Below are 11,090 nucleotides of genomic sequence, written 5' to 3'. Positions count from 1 at the left end.
TATATATATATATATATATATATATATATATATATATATATATATATATATATATATATATAGTGTGTCCGTAAAGTTGCAAATTTCATTAATTTTTGAATAAAGAAAAACATTTTATCAATTACGTGCAAATTCTCATTGCTATCATTAATTAACGTAAAACCCGCCTGTTGGAGTAATTTTACGACAACAGTGTTGCCAGGGGCCTCGTTTCTGTCAAAAAGACCCATTTTATGGACTTGCATTAAATAGCCTTGTTATATAGCAACACTGTACCAACCATGTCATATTTTCGCAGCAATAAATAAGTGATAATGCATAGTGTACATATACACAGGAATTCACCCGCAGGAGATCAGTTTTCTGCAACTGAATATTGATTTTCTTCAGTTTGCTCATTTTTTATTTTTTTTTTCACTTACGGTAATTTCTTTCGTTACTACCCAAAAACGGTACAAATTCTAGCATTGGCCATGATCTCGAAAATATCTACATAGAACAAGCTTACATTTGTTTAAAGTCTCAGGTCTTTATCATACTTAGATCAAAAGATATACGCAATCAAACTTTCGGTTGCGCAACTTTACGGACACACACTATATATATATATATATATATATATATATATATATATATATATATATATATATATATATACGGAATTTTTTTTATATATACCTTCAAATTAAAACATGTGCGTGGTGTAAAAGTTAAACAGTGTATTTGTCCTGTAGCTACACTTTATGTCTATTGTAAACTGATACTAGTAATTGTGGTCTTTATGATTTTAATTATATTTCACGAAAGAATAGCTTAAAGTGCAAAAGTAATACTCGTAATAAATTTGATTTGGCATCTTTAAGTCCCTTTTTTTATGTGCATCCCATGGTTCTGCACCGAGACTAAGGGAGACAGTCATGATAAGATGGATGAAAATGGTAGAATGATGGAAGTGAAAGGAAACAGTAGAATCCAGAGAAAACCAACGCATATGGCGTTTCTCCTCAAAGTTTACTTGGTGCGAGGTGGAATGAACCAGGGACCCCATGTATCAGAGATGAGTGTTCTATCACTGAGCCACCGTGATCCTTTTCAATATGTCTCTTCAACTGAAAAATGAAACTCATCTAATTCAAAAATGCAATTAAAATTTTCATGACAAGAATTACCGGAGGTGATAAAAGGCATTATTACACGTAGTTTTGCATATGTTCTCAAATTTTTTTTAAAAAAAAAATCCCCTATTTGCTCTATATTCAGATAACTTTTTAGACTTCCAGTTGATTCTTGGGCACCACTTATGTCATTACGGCAGAAACATGACGGAGGATTCCGTGCAATTTCGCACGGTGCTGTTTCACACTGTTCTCATTATCGAGCAATTTCGCACTGTATTTCTTATCGGATTAATCATTCTGCAGGTGTGGTGCATTTTCACACGGTCCATCTGTCAAACATGTGATTCATCCTGAAACCACTTTCACTATAGGGGGTGGAAGGACAGATCAAATGTCAAGTAAGTAAGACCAGGAAAGGAGCCAACATAAGTTAAAATAAATAGAAAAATTGAATTAATACTAGCTTCAAGTATTTTTCCCAATTGTACACTGCGCATCAAAAAAATTGCGACACCTAACGCCGTGCAGCTAGGCCACCCAATATACACCTGCTTATCCCATAATCGTGTCTGGTAGAGAGATCCCCTGACTCTCCTCCTTTCTTCTCTCCCATACTAAAATTAGCTAACAACATGAACGCAATTCTAATTTCAAACTACACATGTATTAGTATCGATAAAATGAAATAATAAAACCGAGACGAAACAAGATTCTTAAGTTGATTTAGGGAGAAACTGAAACACACACAATGAAAAATTGAAACCAATGAATGTCTATTTCACAGAGGTTCAGAAACGAGCCAGAGAGAGAGAGAGAGAGAAGAAGAAAAGTGAAAGGGAGAAGAGATAAAAATGTGGAATTTTAAACTTAGCAAGAAAAGAACCTAACATTATAAAGTTCCGTTACCAGAAATTCAACAGTAATATAGAAATAACGTTTGTTTTATATATTTTTTCAGGACTATTCGAATATATAGAGGATGCTTGAAACATTCATTAAGTCTCTTTCATAAAGGATAGCATATTCAAATTCCAGTAGAATTGTAGATCTCACGGGACACATCTAAGATAATGTAAACAGTTTAACACACATACTTTGTTTCTGCGTGGTTCGGTTGTAAATTCAGTAGTGTTCATTGGACTACTGATGCAAACTACATTCTAATAAACCCAGTAGGTAGCGTAGGTCATATCTTCCATTTCAGACTACTAATGCAAAGTGAAAAAAAAGAAAAAAGAAAAGAAAAGGAAGAAAGAAAGAAAGATAAAATTGAATGATTGCTATTTTGCTGATAAATTTTTATCACAAATATCCTATATTAAAAGTCCAAACCGTATCATCATGAAAAGTTACAAATGTTCAAATGGAAAATTGGATGTTCCTTATAGATGTAGCAGACCTTGCATGTTTCAAATTTCAACGTGAATAAATCACATTGAATTATAAGATGAAAACAAATTTGTGTCGAACTAGTATAAATAAAATTTTGTTTTCAAATAACCAAAGAGGTTATCATTTTCTAGTCTTTTCCGAAGATTTATCTGTACCGAACATCCGGCATCACTTTCATGTCTTGCGAACATAACGTTGTAATTTGCACAGAGAGAATGAACACGCTTAGAGCTAAAACGGATTATAGTGTCAGTCGGATGATGTTGGTTAGCTTATGGACCACCCCTGGATTAAGGATTCAAACCCATAGTGACCCGGTAATTCGACTGAGACTCGGTAACCCAGATGATAAAAAAGATATTTTGCTTATTCTCTTGCGTTTAAACATTATTTCAGAGATAACCAGGACTGGAGATGTTATGTCCAGAGCCAAAAACTCGACGCTGAAGTTTCCAATTAATTACATTCTCCAGACCACGTCTATCGTTCTCTTGCTCCGTTTTAACTTTGGAACACGCACACGCACTTCATGTACGTGAGAGAGAGGGGGGAGAAGTGAAAGATGTAACGATAGGATAAGGAAACGTCAAGAAACAGAGAGAGAGAGAGAGAGAGAGAGAGAAAGAGAGAGAGAGAGACGAATATAAATATGAAACATACTTATCATTACAGTGTATGATGAAGAACGCACACACTGTTTATTCGAATTCTCGTCAGTGATGCTTTGTAAGTTCTCCAACAGAAGATAAATCTCTGTTTGCAGCCATTATTTTATGCGAAAAAGTTATAATACCTGATGGGGAATCGAACCCAGATTTTCAGCTTGGAAGTCCTGTACTTTACCACTACACCACCGATTTCTTTCCCTAAACTTTGTTAGACAAATGCTGTAATATTTCTTTCTGAGAACGATAACACGAAAAGTGTTTATTGCAGATCAATGAAGTGTTTCGAATGTCCTGGTAAATCCCTTGTCCTTTCCCAACCAACATTCGTAAATCGTCTTTATCATGACAAAGGTGTTTGCTTCCACATTCTTAAGCATTGCACGTATAATATGAGAAATCGATTCTTCACTATCACTTTGTAAAAAATGCAAGCTTGGCACGAACAGGATTTGAACCCATGCTAAACACCTTTATTAATAGCAACTCCATTACGTTACTGCTACACTACAAGTTTTATTATTTCCGTACAGAAATTACAAGCTGAGAACACAACCACAGGAGCCAAACATAATTAAGTACAAAAGGAGGCTGTAGCCTGTTTACTATATTACATCATAATACATATACTATACATCACAAAAGAAAATTAAAAAAAAGGAAAAAATGTACTAAAGGAGGCGGAAGCCTGTTTACTGTATTACATAATAATACTTATACTAAACATCACAATGGAATATTCTATGATATTAAAAAAAACTATTCCTAAAGAGAGGGATGTGTGTTATTGCAAAACCACTTCCAAAAACCGGCTGAAAAGTTGCCGGTCCCTGTCTGGGGTGTACAACTTTCGACGTGTACGTTTCAAAAATTCAAAATACGTGCGTGCATCTAACAAGGTTGTGAAGCGCTGAAAATATAGGAGAGTGCTGGCAACAAGAAACAGCACCACTCGATGTTTAGTGGGGGGATAAAAATGAAAATCTGGGAATAACATAAATTGCACCGTGAAGTATGAAGGCGGGCGACGGGTAATGCGGCCCAACACCTCCTGCATGGTGTGCCAAATTAATGGCGAGCCGACACATTGTGTATATCGATGGGCTAATGTGTCCTCTTGCTGGCAGTGCTCACACAAAGCATCTGGGGCTCGTTGAATCTCATAAAGACGCGCCCGTGTCGGGAAAAGTTGATGTACTACCTGAAACCACAAAACCTGCATGTACTCAGGTATGACAGGGTTTGAGATATTACACCACACCTGTGGCCAATCTACGTGTGGATACTTTTGAGGTACGCGTAAAGTAGTGTGAGAGAAAGAGTGCAAATTGAGTGTTCTATATAACGAGCGCGCATTGTGTTGTTGAGGGTGGAGAACCATCCCGGAATAATTCCAATATCGAATAAACGTTTTGATATAGGCCGGGCACTGATCAACGAAATGAATATAAGGAGGGTTTTGCGGTTGACTATAATCCTTCCAGAAACAACTTACCCAATGGTTAGTGATAGAACTGAGTGAGGAGAGCGCTGCATAAGTGTCAGCCATAAACAACGTTTGACATTTGATACGAATATTGACTAAGCCCAGCCCACCAGCGGAACGAGGCAAATAAAGGGCTTGACGGGAATGCGAAAATAAAAACCTCGCCAAATATGCGAGAGGAATAAGGATTCAAATCGTTTGGCATAAATTTCTGGGAACGGAAACACACGCGCTCTGTACCACAGTTTAGACACAACAAAAATATTGATAAAATGAATACGGTGAAGTAAGTTGAGCCTACGGAAGCGCTGTGAATAGAACAACTTACGAATTTGCGTTAAAAGGGGAGCCCATACTTCATCATAGTTGGGAGATGGGTTAGACGTGAAGGGGATGCCTAAAATAGTGAGTGAGGTGACATGCGGTAAGGCAGGAGAAACTGAAGGGTCCTCTGGGAGCTGAAAACCGTTAAAGGACAACACCTGTGTTTTGCTGTCGTTATACTGCAAACCCGAGCATCGGGAAAAACGGGTCAGGAGAGGAAACACGCCCTGTAGTGAGACAGGATCAACTCCTGTTATGATCAAATCGTCAGCATACCCAAAAATGTTTTGACTGCGGAACAGGGAGGGTCCATTCGAAGACAACATGACCAAACGATGGACAAGTGGGTCTAAAACCAGAGCAAAAAGAACGGTGCTAAGACAGCACCCTTGGCGTAGTCCGCGTCGTAAAGGGATGGTTGGGGATAGATGTCCATTTATTTGCAAGCGGAACTGAGCTTTAGCATATAGATTATGAATCACCCGGCAAAAAACAGTGGGAAAACCCCAAGATTCAAGCGTCTGATGGAGAAACTGATGGTCTACTGAATCATATGCTTTGGCTAAATCCACTGCGAGTGCGCCAGCAGGAACATGGCGAAGGTGATAATACGCAAATAGGTCCCGCAGGGAGCGAAGCGTGTATTGGATATTATGCGAGTCATGTAGCGCAGCTTGATACGGGCTAATGTATTTCCGATTAATGGGACGAAGTCTGGCAGCGAGAACTTTTGTAAATAATTTAAGATCCACTGGTAATAAGGACAGCGGCCTATAATCGGTGACGACTCGCGCGTTGGAGGACTTTGGTAGGAGAACCACAATAGCTACGTTGTGAAAAAAGGGCTCCCCAGATAACCATGCGTTAAACAGGGAAACCAGTGTACGGCTAAGAAAGGACCAATAACGCTTATAAAAAGCAAAGCTCAGACCGTCAATCCCAGGGGAGCTACGGCCTTTGGTTCCCCGTAGAACAGAAAAAATTTCATCCGCAGTGATAGGACGTGTTAAGGCGTGAGAATCAGTCTCTGTGAACTTGTGAGGCAGAGCAGACAAGAATTCTGGGGCGGTAGAGAGATCCGGAGTCTGCACACTTGTAAAAGCTGTATAATGCCTTGTGAATTCTTGGAGTATTTGTAGCGAGTCAGAAACTACCATTCCACTTGCCGTTGTGAGGGAGTCAATGTACGTAGCTTTCCGCTTCCGAAACAGAAGATCAATTTGGTAGATGGAAGCAGTTTCTTCTGGGAAGCAATGATAAAAATCCTCCGAAAAATAGGCTTGTATTGATGCATGTGAATCTAGTTGACGCAACCTACTCTTAAGTTCCTAAATTTGGATCCTGTTGGCCAAGGTTGGGGGGATGACCATAACTCGCTGAGAGCACGATGGAAAAATTCTGAAAGCGTACGGTCCTGCTGTTGTGTCAATTTATCGCGCCATTGAAGAAACTGCGAATTTTAGGTTTACCATATACTTGCCACCATGTATCAACATTGGGGAAATGTCGTTGCATCTTGCATCAATACTCAAAGCGCGTCGGAAATTCATCTATCACGTCCTCACGAGACAAAAGAGTATTGTTAATCTTCCAATACGTTGGACCGCGTCCAGCGGGAAGAGAAAAAGGAAGCTTAAAAGCTACTTCAACCGCAGCATGATTTGACAAAGGGGGCAAGAGGGTTAAAACGTGCAGCACTGCCTTGCATAAAGGATCTGTGACATAAACCCGATCGAGGCGACTTTGAGTTGACAAACAGCGAAATGTCATCACATGCGGTGAGTTAGAAACAGAAAGAGCATCATCTAGCTTCATGGCACGCACAAGCTCAACTAGTGCTGGGCAGGGAGGGGAGGGGGTGAGAGAGTCCCTAGGATCTATCACCGCATTAAAGTCGCCCAACATTATACATTGACCGACACCAGGAGGAACCATAGATGGTATAGTTGTTGCAAAAAACTCATCCCTCTCTTTAATTTTAAGAAATCCAGAATAAGCATACAATAAGATATTGCATATTCCTGAGATATAACATCTAATTGCTCTACCATCAGGTGATAGCATGACACGATCATAAACTAAACCTTTTCTTACAAGTATCGCGACTCCTGTGGTGTTAAGACAGTTAATAATAGCGTTATAATCGGGGAGAAAATCGAAAGAATGAAAAGTCAATTCAGTGAGACAACACATCAGGACGGCGGCGCTCGATAAACCGTTTTAACGACGTTAGATTTGGTGCAGAGCTAACCCTATTAATATTAAGAGTTAGAAGAGTGAAAGCATTTAACATGGGCATACTCTGAGGCACTATGAAAAAACACACATTACAGTACTTACTTGAAAAATCCGTAGAAATATTGGTAGATAAGACCGCAGCAAAACTATTATTCTGGCACACTTGATAACAGCAAACGAGGAAAAATAGAGAAAACAAAAAAAAACACGCATAACATGCGAATATGTATCGACACAAAAACACAGCTGTTATCGTATCGTGACAAGAAGGCAAACAAACAACACTCACTATAACTCAGAGTCAGACGTGGAACGAAATTGTGGGGGAGGTTCTCGTGAACTTGGCTGTTTGGCTCGTGGTGGAACACACTGGGAAACAGGTTGTTCATTCTTTTTATTTGCTGACCTTGAAACTCGGCGGCGCTTTTGTTGTGAGAGAGAATCAGACTCCTCGGAATTAGCACTCTGGGAAAAAGTAGGAAGAATAAAAGTTTCATTACCACTTGTCATAGACTCTGCTGAAATTGTTGTAATATTCTGATTTGTAAATTGCACTGACATCTTCGAAACTTCCAGTGGCGGATCGGTAGGTTCCTGCTGGGGCGCAGGGAGTGTGGGCTCCTCCATCTCGGGCTGCAATGATTTGTATGACGTAGAATCATCTGATCGGCGAGGTAGCTCAGGGAAGTCATCAACATCAAGGATAGGTTTATCCTGCGCGGGGCCGGACGGGAGGTCTGAGGGGGTCCCCGTCAAGCGATCCACAAAACCTGAGGAAGGAGCAGGGCGCAGCACTTTCCCTATTTCCGTCATCTGAACTGATACAGCGTTAGGTTTCACACCCTGTGCAACTGGTTTTTTCTTGACTGGGCAGCAGGATACGGTGTGGGAAAAACTCTGGCAAAAGAAAAACAGGTAATGGGTTGACCCTCATACGAGACACTCACTTTGTAGCCCTGTACGATGACACGGGAATGGATGTGTTTCGTCAGTTCCATGTGTATGATTCTAATACCACTGTCGATTCCCGTGGGAAATGGGGCAGTCCAATATTGCGTTTCCACTCGACGCACGGTACCATAGGCCCGAAAATGGTGCCTCTAACACTGTGAGGGGCACTTCTAGTGGAAAATCATAAACACGAACCATTTTCACTGGGTCTTCTTCTGGGACAATGCGCACTAGGCTTGTGTTGCCGTCAGCATGCTTAAATGGCACTGTGTCCGGTACTGTCAATGAAAACTGATCATAAGCCGCAATAGATTTAAATTTGATATAAACACTATAAGACTCTTCGTGGAGCTGTAATGCACAAATTTTCTCAAAAATACCTGGAAAATTATCAGTCAACCATTGGTAGACAAGGCTCGAATGGGGTCGAGAACTCCGGTATCGCTTATCGAAAATAAGCTTGTATTGCAATTCCTTCTTATAAGACATCGCACTAGAATATGAACACAACTTAAACGAACTTCACTGTAGGGAAATATCACCAATCAGCCGAAATAGGCCTCAACTATCTTCGATGAACAGTTCACAACAGGTGTGGATAAAGCAAATAGTCACTTCCGGTTCTGCTGCGATCTGCACTGCTCGAAGGCTCGAGCGAAACTGCACTACCATGCCACCTGAAGCTAGGAGGCAAATATTACTTACTTTAGCCTTGATTATTAAAACGATCAAGCTTCTTCCTGTAAGGTTATTTGCACTTAAGCGCACAACGAAATTCATTTATTCGACGACCTAGAGAGAAATTAGTGCCCACTAATAAAGGAAACAACATACAATCCAGGAAAAATTACAGAAATAAGAACATATTATGAATTAATGTCGCCGTGCAAGTTCAAAAGTATGCCAATAATAATAATAATAATAATAATAATAATAATAATAATAATAATAATAATAATAATAATAATAATAATAATAATAATAATAATAATAATTATTATTATTATTATTATTATTATTATTATTATTATTATTATTATTATTAGCATCAATTGGTCGCTTTGCTGGAATAAATTGAGAAAAAATAATTATATGCTCCGTTCTTCAATCACTTTTTACTATTACTAAAGCGCTCTTTGATATCGGCCATTTTCGATGAGTTTTATATATCCCCTCACCTTCCCATGCTACGGAGCACAGCGTCTTCAGTGCCATTGTTCATCTCAGCCACCCGGAAAACTATGAATTCCACAATGATATTAATATCGGCCATTTTTCGTTATCTTTTAAATGTTGCTATCCTTCCCCCTTCAATTAGTTACACCATCAAAATGATCTGAGGAAATCCATCTCGGGTTCGTACTTCATGTAAGTTGAAAATTTTATCGAGATTGGTACGGTGGTTCGAGTTATTAAATTTTATTTATGTGTAAATATACATATATATATCTCCCTTTCGCATTTCCCTTCTCTAATTTCTAGCCTCAAAGTGAAATAATGAAAACTATACTAGGTCCGAATCTCATCTATGTTAAAAAAATGATCGCGATAGTTCGCATGGTTCAAGACTTATTAAGTTTTATTTATTTTTATATATCTTTCCCCTACCCTCCACTCCCCTAAGTTTTGCCGTCAAAGTGATATGATGAAAACCACTCCAGGCTCGAACTTCATCCATGTTGAAAATTTGCTGCAGATCTGTTCGGTGGTTCAAGACTTATTAACTCATTAACATAGTCACTTTTATTTTAATTTAAATTAATTTTTGTATATTTCCCCGTCCTTTCCTTCCCTACATTCCACCATTAAAGTGAAATGATTAAAAGCATTCCACTGCACAAACGTAATCTACACTGAGAAAAATCCATTATCCGGACAGCGGTATATTGTACAAATACAAGGATTCGTTATGTTTACTAAGGAAATCTGTACGGAGCGTACTTTATCCATATGCTACACAGCTACTGCCTTTAACGCGCTTGGATGTTATATCATGTCGCTGCAGGATGTCTGACATCTAACAATCTTCCGTATTTTATATACGTATACGTATGTTAAATACTTCAGCTATATGTTATATACGTCCATCTGTGTGTGAGGTCCTGACCGCCTATAGACACCTCTTTCTTGCACCATAGATGACGTCATAAAACAACTGTCGTATGCTTGCGAGCTGGTTTATAAACGAGGTTGTTTACAAACGGAAAAGAAGAGCGGAAGGAAAGAAAAGCCTGGGTAAGTGCAATAGTAAATTATCACTTTAGTTAAATATTCCATTAATTATATATTCCTTTAGTATAACTTGCTTTAATATAGTACTAAACAAGTAATGTGATTTATGACTACAATTCTTACTATTGTAACTCGTTAATGGTTGAGGAGAAAGAAATGGGTTAATCTGAATTTTGAGAAATCTTTGAATATTAATGTTTTGTAACTTTTTACATTTCAAGGTACGCAAAATGAATGTTATGTGTTTATTCTTTCCTTTTTATATGTGACGGTTTATTACTTGATGGAGATTTACTACAGGACTGCTTAACATAATTGCTAAGAAACCGTTTTCAGCGCGAACATTTTCTTGTGTAGTGAAGATTTAGGATTTAGATTTCTGGGCTTTCGGCATCAATGACCTTGTTAGCCCGTCACATGTGAGTTATGACGTCCCTCGGTGAGCACACTATCCGGGGAAAGGGAAGGAAGGAAACGGCCTGGGACCTATATGTTGGGTACCACCTGGCATTTGCCTGGTATGAAATGAGGAAAACCCAAGAAAGCCTCATTCAGGATGTCTGGACTTAAAAGATTTTGATACTTTTTCGACCGAGTGCCCCTATCGGAATCGAACCTGGGTCCGCTCGTACCGAAGGCGAGAGCGTTAGCAACTACGCTACGCGGAGCCACTTGTGTCTAGGA

This window comes from Thermobia domestica, chromosome 11 (assembly GCF_964235325.1).
Source record: "Thermobia domestica chromosome 11, izTheDome1.hap1.1, whole genome shotgun sequence".
Lineage (NCBI taxonomy): Eukaryota > Metazoa > Arthropoda > Insecta > Zygentoma > Lepismatidae > Thermobia > Thermobia domestica.
Note: the sequence above shows the minus strand (reverse complement) of the source record.